The sequence below is a fragment of the Manis pentadactyla genome, chromosome 10 (genome assembly GCF_030020395.1).
Source record: "Manis pentadactyla isolate mManPen7 chromosome 10, mManPen7.hap1, whole genome shotgun sequence".
Taxonomy (NCBI): domain Eukaryota; kingdom Metazoa; phylum Chordata; class Mammalia; order Pholidota; family Manidae; genus Manis; species Manis pentadactyla.
The window spans coordinates 118,845,811-118,869,885 of record NC_080028.1 but is presented as its reverse complement, the minus strand read 5'-3'; positions in this window follow the sequence as shown (position 1 = coordinate 118,869,885).

Sequence of the window (24,075 nt, the reverse complement as noted above, 5' to 3'; positions counted from 1 at the left end):
GATAGTATGCCTCCATGTATAAGTCATTTTTAAAAGTATTTTAAAGTAAAATTGATAAGAATAATTTATGAAGATATATTCTAAAACTCTTATGAATTTTATGAGGTGTATAGAAAGTTTTAACATTTTATTTTCTGTTGCAACTTCACACTTACTCCATTGTCATCAGAGTGTGAAGAATGCAATATAAGTGAGCAACTATGATAGGGTTCATTGATTTTATGTTTACTATATACCAGGACTTTTTGTACAATAGCTGTATTTCTTAATATAATACACTCATTCCAATTTTGAAGATTCAAATTTAGGGACATTCGTTTATGTGCACAATGCCACATGGCTGATTTTTGATTCAAATACAGACCTGACTTATTCAAATCCTCGGCTCTTTTCTTTTTATACTGTAAAGAAAAAAAAAATCTGTGTTTTCCTCTACTACTCACACAGAACACTTCCATGACCAGGTGTGTTTGGGGATTTTCCCATGCCGACCGATTCTCCAACTTCAGCTAGGTATCCTGGAGTTCAATTCTAACACTGGTCAGAGTTAGAAAGGACTCCATAGATTGAGGTTGCAGGCCCACAAGATTGGCCTCTACTTTAGATGACAATCAAAAGTAGTGGGTTCCCAGGTTACCCACAACTTCTGCCTAACTTGGCTACAAATTGGAAGTTCCCAAAACTCCTTCCTTGGGTTCCCTAATTTACTGGAATGGCTTACAGAACTCAGACTTACTATTGCCAATGTATCACAAAGGATATTTTAAAGGATACGAATGAACAACCATATGAAGAGATACATAGTCCAGGCACAGGAGTCTCTGTTCTCCTGGAGTTGTGGTTTCCCCTGGCACAAGGATATGTTTATCAGCCCAGAAGATCTCTAAACCTTGTATTTTCAAGATTTATTTTTATTTTTATTTTTGAGAGGGCATATCTCATATTTATTGATCAAATGGTTGTTAACAACAATAAAATTCTGTATAGGGGACTCAATGCACAATCATTAACCAATCCCAAGCCTAATTCTCAACAGTCTCCAATCTTCTGAAGCATAACGAACAAGTTCTTACATGGTGAACAAGTTCTTACATAGTGAATAAGTTCTTACATGGTGAACAGTGCAAGAGCAGTTATGTCACAGAAACTTTCGGTTTTGATCACACATCATGAACTATAAACAATCAGGTCAGATATGATTATTCATTTGATTTTTATACTTGATTTATATGTGAATCCCACATTTCTCCCTTATTTTTTATTTTATTTTATTTTATTTTAAATAAAATGCTGAAGTGGTAGGTAGATGCAAGATAAAGGTAGAAAACATAATTTAGTGCTGTAAGAGGACAAATGTAATGATCAGGTGTGTGCATATAGGCTAAGTATTAATCCAAGCTAGACAAGGGCAACACAACATCCACGGATGCAGAAGATTTCTCTCAAAACGGGGGGGTGAGGTGCTAAGCCTCACCTCTGTTGATCCCCAATTTCTCACCTGATGGCCCCCCTGCGACTGTGCCTGTCTTAGGTTGTTCCTCCCTTGAGGAATCTTACCTGTCTCTGGCTTATTTTAGAGATTTTTATGGAAGCTTCATCAAATGTGCATGATCAAGTATTAACTCGACTTCCAAACTCTCACCTGTCTCCATAAAATGGGAGGTGGGTCTGAAAGTTTCAAGCCTCTAATCACGAGCTGGTTTTCTGGTGACCAGCCCCCATCCAGGAGACTAACGAGAGTCACCACGTCAGAACAGAAGATGCCTATCACCCAGGAAATTACAAGAGTTTTAGGAACTTTGTGGCAGGAACTGTGGTCAAAGAGCAAAAATATCAGGAACTAGAGACAGAGACCAATATATATCTCTCATTATTTCATAAACACATTGCCTATCAAGTATTCAGATGACTAATATAATCTTCTAAGTGTCAAAAATATTGCAAAAACTGGATTTTTAAATAGGGACTCTAAGATATAATTGAAACCGTTCGTTGTTGAACAGTTGTTATAAATCAATTCTATCCTCACTTGTGGCTTAATGGTTCTCATTAGGGGAAAAACATCGTATGTTGCATGTTAGAATATAACAATGTATTGATAGGCTATTCAGGGCTGTAGAGATAATCAGCTTTTAAGTAAAAAAATTCTCTGACTACTATGGTTTTGAGTTCTGATTAGCTAGCTTTTTTTTTCTTTCTCCTAGTTGCTAACTTTGGCTGTTTTCTGCCTCTCTATAGTGGGCATCCTCTGAATACAGCATCCATTGAGTTCTAATTCTTGAGTAATTAACCTCTGAGTGGGTTTCTGCTGGGCTCTACCTTCTAAAAAGAACACAGATATCTGACATAGATTCTGTGCTGTGTGTATGCTGGGGGAGAGGATAGTGCTTTTATGCATAGGCTCAGTTTCTAAACTATGGTCTGAATCATTCACATTTTCCAGACCAGTGAATAACAGATATGACAGGTGTTAAAAATTAAATGCAATCATTGATTAGAATGAAATGTGAATTTCCAGCACTAGAATATTATTTAAATAAATCATGAAGCATCCATATTCTGGAATATTATATAGCAATTAAAATAATTTTACCAAAAGACTGCTTACTGACATAGGACAGTTTTTCAAAACCTACTTTATACTAAAACTCTGGTTATGCAATCTTATGAAAACAATCATATAAATATAATATGGGCATATGAAAAGGTAACATCATATACTGTAAAACAACACAGCCCATTATTGGTAAGTAGGATTAAGAATGGGAAGTCAATAGTTACCTTAAGTGAAGAAACCAACAAATAGATGTTACACTACAGAAATACAGAAACAAATATGATATAAAACATGTATAGGCACTGAAAATGATTGTTGCTGGGTAATGAGACAGGAGCATGGAAAAGGGCAAATTTTCTGTTTTTAATTTTCATAATCTTTGACTTTAAAATGATGTGTATGTATAGCATTACTTAGATGAAACTAAATTAAATAAACCAACATAAAATAAACATTATCAGAAGAGGTAGCCTCACTCTTCAAATATATCAAGGGCCATCAAACACTAAAACACTGATTTTTCCTCAGAAGGAAAAGGAATAATTCCTATACATAAAACTATGGCATCAAAATGAAAATACATCTTTCAAAAAGGTGTAAGGTCAAATGCTTAGTTGGACTTTGTTACAAAACCTCAATTGTGCACTTAAATAAATGGATCCCTTTTTCATAGTAATATCAATGGATTGATAATCTCTAATGATATTAAATGATGCAGGGAAATAGGACTTTCCCTTTTTTCAATGGAATATGAAAACCACGCTGATATTTCTGAAATATTTCTTCTGTCAACATTTTAATAGGTTTTTTATTAAGGTGGACTTTATATTTCAATAGATCATTAACATTTTTCAAAGAAGTTTCCATTAAGGCATATGTTCTACTTCAGAAACTTTCTGATATCATTTTATTATTGAATTTTTAGTGCTAATTTTGAGAGACAAATGAAAACCCATGTGCCTTTAGTTCAATGATAAAAATAGCTTAGGATGAGAAGAGAAAAGGAAAATGTGCTAAAATGTTTAACTTATTATGAACAATAATAATCTACAGATGACAGTCTCTATTAAATCTTTATGTCAGTGCACATAGAAAGACTCAATAAAAGTAGAGTTTCTGTCTTTTTTTGGTTTTGTCTTTCTCCTTTTTCTGACATAAAATATGTCTTTTTTTTTTTTTGAGAGGGCATCTCTCATTTATTGATCAAATGGTTGTTAACAACAATAAAATTCTGTATAAGGGATTCAATGTACAATCATTAATCCACCCCAAGCCTAATTCTCAACAGTTTCCAATCTTCTGAAGCATAACGAACAAGTTCTTACATGGTGAACAAGTTCTTATATAGTGAATAAGTTCTTACATGGTGAACAGTGCAAGGGCAGTCATATCACAGAAACTTTCAGTTTTGATCAGGCATCATGAACTATAAACAAATATGTCTAAAAAAAAAGAACATGTTTGGAGTATGTTTGTAAAGAAAAAAATTACAATCTATATTTTACCTATAAAAAGAGTGGAATAATTTGTCAATATTCTATTTGAAAATTATAAAAGAGCTTTTTATGAGATATTTGGAAATCATGTGAAAGTGTGAAAATTATAAATAATCAAAATATATAAACTTCTGAATTATTCATTCATGAATATATGATAAGTTAAATTATTAGATTGATAACTAGTATAGGGGTACAGTGTAATTTTATGAAGAACTGGAGAAATGGATAATTTGCAGATTGTTTCTTAGAATAAATTTTAAGAAATTATGAAGCTGATTAATACATTGGATTTTTCAAGATTCCTGGTAAATATTATTGAAACTATAGTAGGAGAATTTAAGGCAATTTATAATCTCACTATGGGAGAGTATAAACTTTCCTTCACATAATATACAGCAATTGGGGTAATAGTTTTAAATAATTAATAGGCAAAAAATTTTACTTATGAATAAGATCCTTTGGGTTTTTTCTGTAACATTTCTGCTTTTCACTTCTACATGTCTGAATCCTTTTTTTTTTTTTTCTTATTTTGGAATAAGATTCTAAAAAGACATTTTTATGTTTATATGTAAGTCATATTGAATGTTTTCTGTCATGTTTAACAATATTTACCAGTTCATCATTACTGTTTATACTATATGCACTTAAATTTTATTTGATTGATTCTCAGCCTTATTTCTCATCTCATGAAGCCCTATAATAACCTGAGATCAGTTACACATTCATGTATGTATCATGCAAGTCAAGTAACTTATATGAGCTGGAATGCAATTGAATATGTGTAAGACACCTTGTCTTTTAAGTTTCACCCATCCCTAGACAGAAAGAAATTGTCCCCCAAATTGCTGCAGCTAATGAGTTCTACCTAAGAAATTCATCCAGAGCTCATTTAGAGGACAGCATTTTGTACTTTCGAGATTTTGAATTAATGAGATTTAGATTTAGATGAAAAGACTTTGGACTTTGAGCTGATGTCATAATGGGGTGAGACTTGGGAACCTCCAGTGAGGATGAATTTAGTTTGCATCTGAATAGTTGAGGGCCAGAGGGTAGACTGTAATCAGCACAGTTCCACAGTGGGCTCCAGGATTTCGACCCCTTGGGTATATTTTCTGTATAATGCCACCCCTTAAGTGTGAACAGGACTTCTGAATATAAAAATATATCAATCCTGTGATTAGGTGATGTTATATAAAGTGAAGGAATTTTGCAGTTATTATTGAGTTCCTAGTCCACTGATTTTATTTATCATGATGGGTCTGACCTAACCAGGTAAATTTTAAAAATAGGTAAGAAGCAACAGAGATCTTTCTGTTGGACTTGAATTTGAACTTCATTAAAATGAGAACTTTCTGTTCCATTAAAAATATTGTTAAAAGAAAGACAAGCCACATATTGGTAGAAAATATTTACAAATGTATATTAATTAAGGGACTTTTGTTTTAAATATGTAAAGAACTCCTAAAGTCAACTAGTTGGAAGCAAATAAACAAACAAAAACAGTTAAAAATGGACAAAAGATCTGAACAGACACCATGGCAAAGGGCTTTTGTATGTGGCAAATAAGCATATTAAAAGAGGTCAACACCATTCATCTTTGTGTAAAAGTAAATTTTAAAAAAGTAAGCTACAACCAGACTCATATTCAAATGGCCAAATCCAAAAAATAAAACTTGATAATACCAATTTTGGAGAGAATGTAAAGCAACAGGGACTCGTTCATTCTTGGTGGGAATGCAAAACATTACAGCCACTTTAGAAAACAGTTTAGCAGCTTCCTTCAACGCTATGCATATTCTTACTATGCAATCCAGCATTCATGCTCCTGGGTAATACCCAATTGATTTGAAAATTTATCTCCACACACATGCAAGAAACAAACAAAAAACTGCACACATTTATAGCAGTGTAATTCATAACCAATATAAACTGTAAGCAAACAGGAAGGTTTCAATAGGTCAATGGATGAATAAGCTGAAATAAATTGCATTTAAGAATGGAATATAAAGGAATAAGCTCTCAACCCAAATGTACGGTGAATTTTTAAATGTATATTGCTAAGTACAAGAAGCCAGTCTGAAAGCTTACATATTGTATGATTTCGAATACTTGGAATTCTGGAAAAAGACAAAATTACTCAGACCATAAAAAAAAATCAGTGGTTGCTAGAAGTTTGGGGTAATAAGAGCAGGATGAAAAGGTAGAATATCCTAGGTATATGATACTTGCCTTAGTCTACTTGGACTGCGATAACAAATTAGCATAGAGTAAATGGCTTAAAAAACAAATACTTATTTCTCACAGTTCTGGAGCCTGGAATTCTGAGATCTGGGTGTCAGCATGGTGAGGTTCTTGGTGGGGTCCCTCTTACTGGTAATATCCTCACAAGGCTGTCCTTTGTGGTTATAAAGAGAGAAAGAGAAATCTCTGAGTGTCTCTTCCTCTTTTCATAAGGGCACTAATCTCATTATGAGGTCCCCACCCTTGTAACTTAACCAAATCCTAAATACCCACTAAAGGCCTCCAGATACCATCACGTTGGGGATTAGGTTTTCAAAATATAACTTTGGAAGAAACACATTCAGTCTATACCAATACTGTAATGGTAGATGCATGTCATTACACATCTATCAAAACCCACAGAGTGTACAAACGAAGTGTAATATAAACTATGGTTTTTACTTAATAACGTATTTAGTTGTAACAATGAAAGACATTAATAACAGGGAAAACTATGTATGGCAGGAGAGTCTAGAAACTATGTACTTTCTACTCAATTTTTCTGTAAACCTAAAACTGCTTTAAAATAAAAAAGTCTGTAGATTCGTTTGTGATTGTTTCACATAATTCACCAAGTAGCTAAGAGCAGATTTCCACTTTTGCATTTTTTTATATGTGGATAAGAATAACTCAAACATGCACATGAAAGCAAACAAAAACATGATATTGAGTAAAGAATTCAAGAATGATACTACTATTAAAATATTTAAAAGCTGTATATATAGGAACTTCATTGACCAGCAGTTCTTGGTCACCAAAACACCAATGCATATCCATCAGTTGTGAAATGCAACAAAAGCAAAAGTAAACAAGTGGTATTATATCAAACTAAAAAGCTTCTCCATAGCAAAGGGAACCATCAACTTTTAAAATGAAAAGGCCACCTTCTGAATCAGAGAAAATATTGTAAATCACATATATACGCAAAGGGGTTAGTTTCCAAAATATATGAATAGCATAAAAGCAAACAAATAATCGGTGAAAAATGGGCAGACCTGAATAGACATTTTTTTCAAAGAAGATATATGGGTGGCCAGCAGGCACATGAAGATGCTCAACACCACTAATCATCAGGGAAATGCAAACCAAAACCACAGTGAGATATCACTTCACACCAGTTAGAATGGCCACTATCCAAAAGATGAGAAATAACAAGTATTGGTGAGGATGTGGAGAAAAGGTAGTCCTTGTGAGCTATTAGTGGGAATGTAAATTAATGCAGCCACTAAACAGTATGGAGATTCCTCAAAAATTAAAAATAGAACTACCATATGATCCTGCAATTGTGCCTCTGGGTATTTATTTATCTGAAGAAAATGAAAACACTAATTCAAATAGGTATCTGCACCCCCATGTTCATTGCAGCACTATTTACAATAGCCAAGATACAGAAACAACCTAAGTGTCCATCATGGATGAATGGATGATTCATTCATCCACTGATGAATTATATACATAAATCATTTATGTATATCACGACATACATAAATATATCATGATATACATAACAATGGTGATATATATATAAATAACGGACTACTGTTCAGCCATAAAAAGAAATAAATCATGCCCTTTGTAACAATATGGATGGAACTTGAGAGTATTATTCTACATGAAAAAAGTCAGATGAGAAAGACAAATACCATATGCTCTCACTGATGTGTGAAATCATAAAAACAAACAAACAAAAATGAACTCATAGATTCTGAGAACAGACTGGTGTTTGCCAGAAGTGAGGGGGTGCTGGGCGGGTCTCAAAAATGAGTGAAGAAGTAAAAAGGTACACATTTCCAGTTAAGATAAATAAGTCATGGGATTCATGGTGGCCATAGTCAATAATACTACATTGCATATTTGAAAATTGCTAAGAGAGTAAATCTTAAAAGTTCTCATAAGAAAAAAAAATCTGTAGCTATGTATGGTGATGGATATTAGCAAGGCTTATTATACTGCTCATTTTGCAGTATATTATGTTGTACACCAATACTAATATGTTATATGTCAGTTAAAAAGCACCAATGTACATCTATCAGTTGTGAAATATAGGTGACAACTAGTCCCTGAAAAGTGTGTATAATTTGAAGGCCATCTTAAATCATCCACAATGACATACTGCATGTATTTGAAGGAGTAAGGTCCTGAGTAGGGGGAGGGTGGTGTTGCAAAACAAATTCGAGCCAAAGTGTAAAATGACAGATGGTTATTTTGATAATTTTTTGAAATTGAAGTGTAATAGTTTTTCATTGTAAGAGTTGACTTCTGAGGGGGAAGTTTTAGAAACTAACATCCCAAATCCTCTAGAACTAAATGCAGCTATAATGGCAGCCTAGATGTCTGAGCTAAGGGAACTTCTCTCCTCATTTGACCTTGAGAAACTTCTTTCACTTGATTCCTTTATGCTCTTTGGAACTGGCACCATGAGATTGTCATTTATGCCATTCCCAAACATTCCCAGCTTTCTTTGTCTAGGTATATGACAGGATTTCTCTTACCTACTTCCTTTAAAGTTTGCAATGGCAGTATTTCTGGTTTTGGCCAGTAGGCTGTGATTGGAGATATACGTGATCCTTTCCAAAAGAGGCACTAAAAGCCAAATTTTGTGGGTTGTTCATCCTCTGCCTCCTACCTCAGTAATCATGGAAACATCGATTTCTCTCTCAGCCTGCATCCCTGAATAAGAATAAAAAGTAGAGCAGAATCCATGCCTGACCATCAATGGACACAAAGCATGAACCAGAAATAATTGTATATTATTACTATTACTATTATTGCCATAAAGTTAAAATCTCTGAGAATTTTTTGTTAACATAGCATGAATTACCTGTTCTACTGATATACACTATTACAAGACTGCAGTGGTCATTCTGTTTCAATTCCATCTCTGTATTATCAACTGGAAGAAAAATACAATATCTCCTTTTGTTTTATCTGATATAAATTTAGAGACCTTCAATAAAACTTTACTATGAAATGAAAACACTCTATTCTGTTCCACAAAATCCTTCAGTTAATTTGACCTTTAATAAAGCCTCATTTTTTTACTCAACTTTAACCCAGTAATGCTTTATTAAATCCTTATTTTCCAATCTTGAAAAATTTTACCTTCAATTGATTATAATGACTGTCTTCTTTCTAAGGGTAAAGTTTGAATGGTTGGATAACAGAAAAGCTTTGGTCTATTAACCACCCAGGTTGAAATATACTGTATTCATTGTGTCACAGTTTATTAACAGTTGGAGAGAGTGACTGTGGTGCTTATATATAATCTATATATACAAATGAATATTGACAAATTTCTGGGAACACAAGTACTCTCCTAACTGTGATTATTAAGATCTTAAAACCCGTATTTAGACTACTTGTTTACTAATCCTATGCCATCACATATTATATGAACTTCATTTATTACTTAACCCTTCCTATTCTCAGTTTATTTGTAAATATCTCATAAAGGCATCCTGTGCAGAAATATTATTGATACATTTAAATTTTTCATCATGGGGCTTTGCATACAATAAATGGTCAACACATGCATTATTATTATATTACTGTTATTATTTTGCTTCTCTTTTTGGAAATCACAAAGCCTTTTCCTCTGTAGTATTTGTCAATGGTATTAAATATTAGCTGAAAAACCAATTACTAATTTGTCTTTTAAAACACTAGGAAAGAAAGTAATCTGAGTTAATAGATTTTAAGACTCTGATATCAATGGGCTGATGTTTGCTACTTGATAAATGTCTTTTGAATGAATGGGTGAGTGGTAAATGGATTACTTCATTCAGAAAAATCTTTACTGAGTATCTACTCTATGCTCATGCCAGAGATAGAGGTAGTAACCATGAACTGCAAGAGAACAAAGCTAACCAGGAGCCCACCTGGAAAGGCCCAGTTTGGGATTACTGGCAAGCACAGAGTTTCCAAGATTGGAAACTGGCAACTCTATATAAATTGGCTTAAATCATATTAGCAGATCTAAACTTTCTCTTGCATGTAAGTAACCTGAGAGGGTTTTACTCTGTAAAAACTTTTAAATTGTGAATCTGAAGACGTTTTTATAATACACCACTAATTCAACACAGAATAAATCTAAGGATAGAGAAATTAAGTGACTGACTTGGGGCTATGTGACAACTCGGTAATTGCGAGAAACATAAAACCTCAGGAGTTCTAAATCCAAGTGGCTCTCCAAGGCTTTCTTGACCAAATACATTTCTAACCACATAAAATGAAGCCTTCAGGGAAGGAACATTTTGGACCCATGTATGCTGGATAAAGAAGGTAGAGTGTCAGAAAATAGCAAATTTATTGAGAGGTATATTAGACCAGAGCACCAGTAATGCTCTTCTAGAGACCTACCCGAGTTAAAATACCTTAGAGAAAGGCTTACACTCAGAACATAAGTTAGGCATTTGGCAGCCGCCTCTGATAGGTTTATTCCAATGGGTCTCACACAGATGGCTATGTGTTAAGACACAGTTCTAACTGAAGTTTTATTCTGGGTTTTAAATCAGTGAATTTAGAACCATAAAATGCATGATCCCAGACACTGAGTTTTCTTCATTAACTAGGAGAAAGTGTCAGGCCTGATACTTCAGAATGGCTGTTAGGCAGCACTGAAGTGTGATTCATACATGAAAGCCAGAGCAGGAGTATGAACTTTACATGCAGTTCAGGCCAATTGGTTCACATAGACAACTTCCACAAACAGCCAGATAAGAACCACCATCACTAAAACAATACTATGCGGCTCGTCAGTACCTTGCTGAATAGCCTTTCTAGGTTACAGGTCGATAATTCTTTCTGACCTCAAATCGGGGATTGGTTGACTCTCTTGACTGATTTGTGTATTCACTCATTCGGCAAATATATATTAGGTGATCAAGATGTGTCTGGCTATGTGCTTTGAGCTGAGCTGAGGATACAAAATCTGTCAGAATTAGATCGTCTTTTCAAGAAATATGAAGTGTTATGGATAGGAAAATATACTTCAGGAATAATTATATTACCTGGTGAAGTGTGCTATAATATATGTTAAATGCAAGGTTTTATGGAAGCGCAGAAATAGAAGCAGTTAATTCCAGGGAAGAAAATCACAGAAAAACTAATATAAACTGCTAATTGAGTGACCGTTGGAAGGATAAACTTACCTGGGAGAGAATAGTAGGAAGAAAGGATAAGTAACAGGCAGCAATGCAGGAAAATGTGTGGCCCATTTGACGACTGAAGTAGTTTTATGATCATCCTGTAACTGACATTTAAGTACTATTTGATATTAGATATCATTTAGTCTCTCCTGAATACATGTTTAATGTTGATATTTGACATAATTAATTTGGAAATACATTTGAGATTTAAAAAGGTGCAACCTGAACTAACGTGGATGTTTATTTCTTGTTGTTATAATTAGATTATTCCAGAAATACTAGCCATCTGGTTTTCATTTTTATGCTCAAGCCTTTAAGTAGCACATTTAAATTTGGAAACTAAATTAGAAGCATGTTGCTGCAACAAAATAAACACAAACATTCTTAGCACTATTTAGAATTTATCACATTCATATAATAGCCATTATCAATAAGACGTTTTATTCCACCAGAAGTAATTGCTTCAAGGAATGATATGGTTTTGAACCATACATACCAGAATACAATCTTAACTCTAAGGCATTGTGTAGTTTTAATTAAATGTTCATCAAGCTACTCTGTAAATTTGACTGCAAAAATCCACACAAATTTATTTCCCTGGTTATTAGTGTTAAAGCTAATTAGAAAAAGATTAATAACACCAATTTACTCAATAATAAATGATAAAGATTGGTCAGTAGAAATCACATTAAGGCTTTAAATATGAAACAACTACACACCACTGTTGGTTTCCTTATTAGAGAAAAATCAACAAGATTCTAGTCAATGAAACAATTAAATTGGATACCTTTTATTTGAAAGAAGAAACAGAGAATTCTATTTGGGCTGATTTATGAATATTAAAACTCTAAGCATTCATAGTAGAGTTATGATTAGTAATATTTCCTTGTCCCTTATTGACATATTACATTTATCAGTTGTACGAATTTCAAAAGTGTTTGGTTTATTATTTTAATAGTGAAATTTATATCTTTGTCATAATGTTGGAAAAAATAGATCCAGACTCTCATTTTTGTAATACAGCTTTTCCAAATCAATGAGAAAAAGTCTCTGACAAAAAATATGTGGAGCAGAAAAAACAAAAAGTAGATGTATGTATGCATGTACATAAATTTTAAAAGTGAAGCATGGCATTTAGAAATTGAAACAAAATGTAATTCAGGACCCTGTTAAAATCTCAGACGTCTTGAGATTAGTTATAAAATAATAGTTTTTGCTATTTTGAGTGTTATGTGCTAAATATGTTGACATATTACTCATTAGCCCTTAACATCTATATGAACTTAATTTTATACTGAATCATATCCTTTTTCTTTTACCTATCACTTTTACTCTTTTTATTAGATATTTAGCCTTGTTTTTTATAGATCATTTGAAGCATTATATTAAATAGAAACATATTGAAAAATGTTATGCTTCATATGATATCCAAAAAAAAAAAGAGGATCAAATGTCTCGCTCAATTAAACTAACATTATTTCTTCTTTTCTGCTGCTCTCCTCTCTTGTTCTATATTTCTTTAGGCTTTATTTTGTCAAATTAATGAGATTCCACCTTCCTGGAAAGAATAATGTTTACATTTTATAGTATCATAACCCTAAAATGTGAATGACTATCTTTTTAAGTGGAATATTTTAGTCTTAAATACTCTTCATAATAATATGTAAATAACAAAATAGTAACATGTACTGTCACCCAGATGTATCTAAATAATGCATGTATATAAAATAACGTATGCATGTAAAATAATCCATGTATATAACAACAATGTCCATGAAACATTCACTAATATTCATCTCTCTCTCTCATCTCTCTCCCTCACATTGTGTAGTCTTTTGTTTTTCCTTTTTAGTAAGGGGATAAAGCTAACTCAGGGCACGGCAGTGTTCCAGCATTCACTGAACGCTCACCAAGCATCATGACTTCCGGCTGAGTTAGTTATAAATAGCAATAGCATTTCTGTTTGCTATTGGCTGGCTACTCCAGGAATGTAGTAACTAAAGATAAAATTTCTGCAAAGATTCTTGTCTGTAACTCTCTACTGCTCACCTCGATTGTGTGTTTGTCTCTTCAGTGACTACCTTTATTTATAACTAGTGTAGAAGGATCTTTTTTTTTCCTGTATGTTGACGCAAACATTTAAACAACAGATCCATGATATAAATGACTATGTGATAATGCACAGCCATCAGCTTTTAAGTTTTATGGTCATTAAAAAATATACAAACTAATAGATATTATGGAGAGACAGGACAAGAATTATGAGATTAAAAATTTTTTAGTTTCTGAATATTCAAATTCCCTAAAAGATTCCTTATACTATTATTATTTATGAGATCATACCTATATATTTCTGTAATGTATGAAGGCTGATTAGACATGGAATGATTATTTAACCTCAGTATTTGAAGTTTTTTTCCCCCCACTTTTTAATAGTAAATTATGTTCTATTAAAAAAGTTCTGAGCACTTTAAATGAATTAGTTACAGAGGTCTTAATCTGGAAATTCCTGAAAACCTAGTTTGTATAGTTAAACCAGTAACAACACAGTGGAAATAAAATAGAGAGATATCTCATGCAAATTGGAAGTGTTCTGCACTGTGGGGCAAAATGTGGGGGAAAAGACTTGTTTGGGGATTTGATAAACAGAAATAATAAGCAACCATAATTTTCTCATCCCATGTACTGATACTAGAATGCAATGGGGGTGAAAAATGAGACCTTGGAAGGAGATTTTCTCTTACTGTTTATTCCTTTCCACCTGAGGTTTTTTGTTTCTTTTGTATTGTTTTTGTTAATTCAGGGAGTAGTTATCCCAAGCTAAAGAAGATAAAATTGTTTTAAGTGGAGTCCATGGATCCAAAACCAAAAGGGATTTTAATGCTAAAATAATCAGATGAGAGAAATTGAAGTTATTTTTCTGTAAGTTTATAAAGGAGTAAAAAACAAAGCAGATTTGAGAATAAACATTGTTAGTAGAAATGTGAATATTTTACGATTTTATTCCCTTTTATCTTACTGTAATATTATGCATCAACTTTAAATAAGCCAATTAACTCTTTTAATAAAGACATATTTTCATTTTTCAGAGGGTAAAACAATAGAAATATTAGAATTAAAATTGCAATCTTAGGAACACTATTCTTTCAAATTCAAAACTATGAAACTAACTTAAGAATAATTATATGGCATGTTTTACTGTCTTTTGTGTGGGTATAATATGTATGTATCTCTGTATATGGGAGAGCTTGAAAGTGCTTCAGGCTTCTTGAAACTAAAACAACTGTTCCTAAGTGACAAATAATTGGGGAATTTATGTTCTTTTTTTTTGACCACTTAGTTCTAGATAAAATGAAGTTCCTAAAATGAACTTTCCTTTTCCTAATGATGCACCTCATATAATGGACAATTTGACTAATACTCTAGGCCATACATTCAGAATGAGTGTATGCAGAATAAAATTCACAAACTTTTTAATGTAAAATACATAGCATAATTATTTTCATGGTACCTTCAGTTCTAATCAACATGTCTTGCCACAACTTGAACCAAAAATATTTGCAGAGCAAATTAATTTCACATTTCCATAAATAGCTATAACATTCATCAAACATCATTTAAGTTGAAGACACTCAGACAATATATGAAAATGCAACTCAATATTGGTATCAGTTCACCAAGTGGCAACAAATATCAATTTAACTCAAATAAAATTTTAAGGAGAAATGTGGTACTTCTCAAGATATGTTACTTAAAATACTTAGATAATTGGAGAAAAAAAAAGAAGCTATGAAGCTTGATTGTTTCCAAATTTGGGCACTGATGAATAACTATAGTATAAACATCTGTGAGCAGGGTTTTGTGTGGATATGTGTTCAACTCCTTTGGAGAAACACCAGTGAGTATGACTGCTGTTTCTTATGATAGGAGTAATTTAGTTTTGTAGGAGACTGCCAAATAGTCTTCCAAAGTGACTGTACTATTTTTTACTCCCACCAGCAATGAATGAAAGTTCTTATTGCTCCACACCATCACCAACATTTGATATTATTAATGTTTTGGATTTTATCCATTCTAATACGTATGTGGTCCAATCTCCTTGATGTTTTAATTTACAATTACCCAATGAGTTTGATGTTGATCATCTTATTTATGTCAATATTCACAAAGTAACTTGCTGAGAGTATATCTTAATTATATTTTAGTTAAACAAATGATCTTATTCCTTCCCTTGGCTTCATGGAAACAAACTTTAAGAATAAACTTATAATATATTAGTTTGGTAATTAATAACTTTTGAAAGATACTCCTGTAATTCTTCTTTTTAAAATAAAAATATACATTGTTCTGATAAAAGAGAATTTTACCCATTATACACAAAAAATTATTCCAATTATTCACTTTGTAATCATGTGAAAATATTACGAATGAAATAAGTAAATGGAAACATTATTGAAAAAGACTGATAATGTTGGGAATGGGTCAATTTCAAGTTCTTTAGGTTTGTAGAAAGTGCCAGGAGCTGATTTCGCCCTTCTGTGTGTGGAAAATGTGAAATAAGATACTTTGGCTACATTTCATGACTCAGACTCATTGAAGCACGAACATTTCAGGAACCCCTGAGGCCACTGGAATTGGCCATCTTAAAGAGTTGATTAACATTTTCATCGAGTCCAAGCTTTGTTCATGACCGTTCATTTGGGGGATTATGTTTCATTCCTCAAAATGAGTGTCTTGTGTTTCGTTTGTTGTGCTCAAGGAACTTGTACTTAGAGTTCATTCACCTTAGATTGACATTCTTTATAGAATAGCAGAGTGAAAATAGAAAAAAAATCTCTATACACACAAACACATATATACACACCCTATTTGCATATATCCACATGCATTCGTGTATAAGTATATAGTAATGTAGAAAGGTACATTTAAAAAATGTAGCTATATTTTAAAAATGTGCTTTTTATAGGTCATTAAGCATAAATAATTTGTTCATCCTCAAAATGAGGATGATGTCTGTCCATATTGTTAGGAAAAAATGTTTCTTGATATTATTTGTATGACAAATTTTCTTAATAAAATAATTTCTAAGGGAAAAAACAAGATTAATATTTTTTGCCAATATTACTTTCTGTATGAAAGCAAGGTTTTCTTTCATGTGTCACTGAAAACCAACTGAGTTATTTCTTTAAAATAATATTAAAATGTTAATGAGAAGGGAAAATCAAATTTCAAACTTCAAAATATATTGAAACAGCATCAGGTATTATCAAAATTTCACATACGTTCCTATATCCAATAGAAGACTTTTAAAGTCAGCATTTAAGCAGACTAAATTTTGTGTGGATAACTGGTCCATCTAAGTTTTCATCATTTCCATTTTGAAAGGTTCATAAAAGTAACTTACATGATAGTTCATTGGCTAAAACAATAAACGTTACAAACCATTAAAATAATCTAGCATTAGGAAAATTAGTAGAACCACCTTTGTGGAATAGAAAGTAATGAAATCCAGGCTGTGTCCACAAAAATAAAAGCAGCTCATTATCTTTAATCATTCCAACCAACTGTACAGTTTGCAGACTCAAAATTAGAGACATATAATTTTTTTTCTTTAATGCACTTCCTAAAAGATTTAACCCATGAGCTCATTTTACTTATATGTTCTTCAGAATATACATGGTTTTACTCATTTTCTCCTTGGCCAAAGGTGTAGAGAAAGAACATACTATTTGGATTTGGAAAAGCCAGCATAGTGTTCTGACCTCATTATTCACAGGCTGTATCAACTTGGATGCATTGTCCATCTTTTCAGAAAACAGTTTTCTCAAAGAAAAAATAAGGAATGATATCTGTATCTCAGATAGTTGGTATTGAAACCTAATTAGATGACCATGAGAAAATGCTTAGTAGATAGTAAATCCCAGTGTTGACTCGTTACTCTTTTATTTCCAGACCCTTGTAATTCTCATTGCAGCCATTATTATGTATAAATTGCTACATTTTCATAACCAATTTCTCTCATCTTCCAGCTTGTCTTAAAAATAAAAAGAGATAATATTCCTAAACAAACAGCATACATATGTCATAAATATTGAGAAATAGACATAGAAAAAGGACAAAAATAATTGTATTTGTTAACAGTCATCTCTGTGTGATTGAAATATATTTTATTTGAATTTTTCATTGCACTTTGATTTAAAAAAACTACATTGCATATACATTCACCTTATAAACAGAAAATAAATATACTTTTAATTTATTTGGAAGGAATACTTAACCTTGTGAAATGCCTATAATTTTCTCAAAATGGTATCCTTGGTGAATCAAAACACATAACTATTAAAAACCAATAGTCAACTACTGAGTTAATATTGTATGCACATCCTTAACTTGCTTGAGGTTACACTGAAACATAACAGAGTTTTTGCCTCCCCCAAAACATAAAATATATGTATATTATATATTGAATGAAATAATAAAAGTTAATATATTACATAGAGTTAACCTCTATGATATGTGGCCTCTCATTCAATAAAGATATCCTTAAAAATCATTCTGCTTAATCTGTTTAAAGAGTAAAAGGTGGCCTCTGTTCCAGGTGTTATTTTACACGTAAAAAGGACACCTTTGTTTAGTAATATAGGCTTAGAAACATGGAGATATAAAACAGATTGTTGAACACTCTAATGGTGCCAGTCTATCTTGGCTCTTACGATCCTAATAGTGTCATCTGTCAGCAGTTCTCCCCTTTTCCTCCACCACTGAGTAAGCAGCTTATAAAGCCAAGCCAAAAACTGAGATGCAATATTAGATTCCATCTGTGCTGCTTGTCTGATTTCAGTCCAAATTGTCCTCAAGCCAATGATGGAACTGAGTGGAGAATTTGATTGTGATCAGGGTGAGGAATGAAAAAAGCATGAAGCTGGAAGATCAGCATCAGGCTTCCGGGCACAAAAGAGGTGGTTTGCCCATTGTGAAAATTCCATTGTGGAAATAAAACTTTAGGCCTAGAAAATTATAAGATGGACAGAGACTGATAAAAATACAAATAAATACACATATGTATGCATGTGCATGCACACACACCCTGTAGAAGTGATTTGATTTTTAAAATTATATACTTATTTCAGAGAAATGCTCTTTGTAATCATTTTAGCAAAATATCTGGCAATTGTGAAATATGGGAGAATGAAAAATTCAATGTATGTCTGCTTTCATGTAAATATTTATTTCTAAGATACTTATTTCCCCAAATACTTTAAGATTGCAGGCAAATAAAAATCACTGTATAGACCTGCGTCCTAGTGATAGACATCGGCTTTGTGAATAAGCCACTGTCAGTCCATCTACAAAGCAGTAAACCAGTTAGTTTCTTAATTAAGAACAGGTTGTAAAGAAGATAAGTCACTCCTCCTTATTTATTTTGGTTATTGCTTTTGTTTGTTTTGAGGGGGGTTATCAGCTGTTTTTATCTCCTATCTTCATATTTTTCATATTTTTTTTCAACATATTTTGAGCAGGTTCTTGATTAACTTCAGTTGATTGGGGGCAAAAACATGACACAGAGCCAATAAATGTTTACAAATAAAAATTTTGCTACATTTAAAAGTGAATTATGTTTATGTTAAACACATTTTATTTATATGAAATAAATAAGACACTTACTTTTGGATACCAATGAACATATCATTCTAAGCTTCATAAAATTATTTCCATAGACATATATTACATGAATTATATTGAGCACTTTATATTATTACCAATTGTTGGAGTCATTTGTGTAAGCCCTACAATGTATTTAATATGAATGCCTAAAGAAGGCAACTATAGAAATATTTCAATGAATTGCCTTCCCTCATGATCACTAGCTTTTATGGATGTAGATAATATTTAAAAAATGCATGGCATTTGAGTTAAATACACAATTTTCAGTTTGACACTGAAATGAAAGATCACTTTTATTTAGAAATTATCATGATACATTATCATAGTACATAGTTATAAAGGTTGTTAAACAGCATTTAACAAAATTTAATGAGAAGCCAGTGTCCTAGGAGATGTCTGTTCTTGTTTTCTTGCTATTTATTTTTCCTTAGTGCTATTATTTTCTGGTTACATAGTACTTTCCAGAGAAGTGTATTGTGTTTGAGGACAAAGATTGATTCTGATATTTATTGTCTAAGTGAAACAGTTGTCATGCTAGAAAAATATTTTTAATAAGAACATAATATGACAAATGCATTGCCACGAGCTAGATATCTAGATTTTCATGTTGAACAATCTACTTTAAACGAAATGGTCTGGAACGAGTCTGACACTTTCAGAAATACTGTGTGCAGTTCTTTCTTTAAGATGGTAATGATTTCCTACTACCAAACTGCAAAAGTGTGTTAAAAGTAAGTTTGTGAACTTTAACCTCAAACACACGAATTCTCAGAGCTTGTATATTAAGATGTCTATTCCCAGGAAACCCCATGCAAAGCACTTATCACAGTCTCCGGCAGCTTAAAATAGTGCTAACTAAATAATGGCTGCTGTACAATTAATGTTGAGTGGAGGTAAGCTGGGTAGATTAATTTCTCATTTTTCCATCATCTTTTTTTCTTTTTTTCTCCAGTCAAAAAATAAAAAGGCTCATGGAGCAGCAGGGGAAAAAAAATGGCTGCTGTCATTATTGCTTTTCAACTAATATATAATGCATCCAAATACCCTTTCCCTACATCAAAAACACTAACGTCTTAAGAAGGAATTGGATTTCCATTTCTGGATCCACATGTAAGGAACTTGGAAGTTGCCACTCCACCCTAGCAACAAAGAGAAAACTGAACACACTGAAAAATCAGCAACTCTTCTTGGATCCATTAGGACAGGGAGGACACAGGGCAAGTGGCTGCCCGCAAGACTGAAGACACAGGCAACTACAGGGAATTGCTGTGCACCTGAGCAGACACTTCTGTGGGAATGGTTCCAGAGCTGGGCTCTAACTGAAGACTTGCTGGAGGTTCAGCACTGATAAGTCTGAGAGTTAAAAACTCCAGATGATCCAGTCATCAGGGGGTCCCCCACAATATTGTGAGATTGACCTCTAGGGTCTCGATCAGATTCCTACAGTAAATATCAGAGAAAAATCCCCTTGGTTTTCTAGCAGCTGGAGAGAAAAGGAACCACTCTGAACTATGCCAGAGCATGATCTTAACAAGGTCTGCCCTCAGGGGAAAGTAGTTAACAGAGCCCCCAACCTGCTAAGGTCTCATCAGAGCCTCACTGAGCCTGGGAAAAGAAATATCCAGCTTGAACCTACTCTGTTGTACCTAAGGAGGGAGAAAAAACCCCAAAAGCATTTGTGAAGTTCACAGTCCAGAGATGTAGACTCACTTAGACTGAGATCTAATCATAGGATATAGAAAACTTCCTCTCCCCCCACTTGACCATGTTCCTGAAGGCCTTCTTATCTAGCAGTTCCTTTTCTCTGGCACATCAGATCCACCAGTCAAGAAATAATTACAAGTAATACCGAAAGTCAAACGACAAAATTCAAATAGACACACTAAGCATCAGAACCAGATGTGGTTGGGATACTGGAATTATCAGACTATTTGAAATCAATATGATTAATATGGTAAGGATTGTATGGGATAAAGTACATGGCATGAGAGAACATATGATCAATGTAAACTAAATGCTGCAAATCCTAAGAAAGAACATAAAGAAAAGCTGAAGACCAAAATCAGTGTAGAAGAAATGAAAAATGTATGTTTTCAACTTCTTTGGGTAAATAAAAAGGAACGTGACTGCTTGATTATGTGGTGAAAGTATGATTAATTTTGAAAATTAATTTCAGTATGTTAAGAAACTACCAAACTGTCTTCCAAAATGACTGTACTATTTTGCATTCCCACCAGCAATGAGAGTCCCTATTATTTCACATCCTCCCAGCATTTCATGTTGTCCATGTTCCAGATTTTGGTCACTTCATTAGTCGTGTAGGGGTATCTTATTGGTTTGATTTGTATTTCCCTGATGACATATGATGTGGAGCACCCTTTCATATGCTTATTTGCCATCTGTTTATCATCTTTGGTGAGGTGTCTGTTAAGGTCTTTGTCCCATATTTTAATCAGGTTGTTTGTTTTCTGATGGTTGAATTTTAAGAATTGTTTCATATTCAATTATATTTTGGATAATAGATTTATCTTTTGCAAAGCAGAAGTTTTTAATTTTAATGAAGTCTAGCTTATCAATTATTTTATGATTTATGGGTTATCTTTGGTGTTTTATCTGAAAAGAAATTACTATCTAGATAACTATGTTATCCTATGTTTTACAGTTTTGCATTTTATTTTACATTTATGATCCACTTCAAGTTAATTTTTGTGAAAAGTACATTTTTTGAAGAGTATTTATTTTTTTAGATCTTGTCTAGATTAATTTGTTTGTGGATACCCAGTTGTTCCAACTCCATTTGTTGAAGATATTATCCTTTCTCTTTAGTGAATTTTCTTTACTCCTTGGTCAAAACCAGTTGACTATATTTGTGTCAGTCTATTTCTGGGCTCACTAGTTTGTTCTGTTGAATTATTTGCCTTTTTGTTTTGCTAATACCACACTGTCCTGGTTACTGTAACTTTATAGTAAGTCTTGAAATCAGGTGTTATCAGCCCTCCAACTTTGTTCTTATCCATCAATACACTATTGGCTCTTCTGAGACTTTTGCCCTTCCATATAAACTTTAGAATAAATTTATTAATATCCACAAAATAACTTGGTGAGATTTTGATCGGAATTGCACTGAAACTATAGATCAAGTGGAGAAAACTAACATATTAACAATACTGAGTCTTCCTATCCACGAACATGGACTATCTCACCATGTATTTAATTATTCAATTTCAGAATTTTTATATTTTCTCATGTAGACCTTACACATACTTTGTTAGATTTTGGCCAAATATTTCATTTTTGGTAGTGCTAATATAAATGGTATTCTGTTTCTTTATTTCAAATTCTGTTCATTGCTGGTATGTAGGAAAGGAGTTGACTTTTGTATATTAATCTTGTATATTGCAACCTTGCTATAATTGCTTATTAGTTCCTGGAGTTTCTGTCAATTCTCTCAGTTTTCTGCATAGATGATCATGCCATCTGTGAACAAGGACAGTTTTATTTCTTCCCTCCCAATCTGTATACCTTTTATTTCCTTCATTTGTCATATTGTATTAACTCGAAATTTCAGCACAATATTGATAGGGAGTCATGACAGGATACATAATTAAATGATCTTCGTGGGAAAGCCTCAAGATTATCACCATTACATATGATGTTAGCTGTATGGTTTTTTGTACATATATTCCTTATCAAATTGAGAGGTTCCCATTTATCCCCAGCTTAATAAGGGTCTTTTTATCATGAATAGGTGTTGGGTTTTGTCAATGCTTTTTCTCTTTCTATTGATGTGATTGTGTGCTTTTTCTATCTAGTTTGTTGATGAGGTGGAGTATATTAATGGGTTTTCAAATATCAGCCTTGCATATCTGGGATAAATTCCAGTTCTTCCTGATATATAATTATTTTAAAAAATTGTAAGGTTCAATATACTAATATATTTTTGAGAAATTTTTGCATGTATGTTCATCACAGATCTTGATCTTCAGTTTTGTTTCTTGTAATATCTTTGGTTGTGATATTAGGAAAACACTGGCCTCATAAAATGAGTTAGGAGGTGTTACCTCTGCTTCTACTTTCTAAAAGAGACTGTAAAGAACTTGTGAATTTCTTCTTTAAATGTTTGGTAGAAATCACCAATGAACCGATCTGTTACTGGTCTTTTCTGTTTGAGGAGGATATTAATTATTAATTCCATTTCTTTTTTTAAAAATTTTTATTAAGGTATTATTGATATACACTCTTATGAACGTTTCACATGAAAAAACAATGTGGTTACTACATTTACCCATATTATGAAGTCCCCACCCCTACCCCAATGCAGGCACTGTCCATCAGTGTAGTAAGATGCCACAGATGCACCATTTGCCTTTTCTGTGCTACACTGTTTTCCCCGTGAAACCTCACACATGTGTACTAAACACAGTACCCCTCAATCCCCCTCTCCCTCCCTCCCGACCTGCCCTCCCACACCTCTCCCCTAACTGCTAGTCCCTTCTTGGAGTCTGTGAGTCTGCTGCTGTTTTGTTCCTTCAGTTTTGCACTGACTTTGTTGTATCTCACAAATTTTGAAAAATACTGTTTTCATTTTCATTTAGTTCAAAATATCTTCCTATTATTTCTCTATTATTGACTTATATTTTAATTCCATTTGACTGCATAGAAGACCTTGTATGATTTATTTATTTATTTACTATAGTTTGTTAAGGTATGTTTTATGTTTGAGAATGACATATTGTTATACTCCACAACTGAGAGAAATCATTTGGCACTTGTCTTTCTCTGCCGGTTTATTGCACTGAGAATAAATAATATTCTCCAGCTACAACCATGTTGTTGCAAATGGTAGGACTGGTTTCTTTCTTATGGCTGAATAGTATTCCATTGTGTGTATGTAACACATCTTCTTTATCCATTCATCTGCTGATGG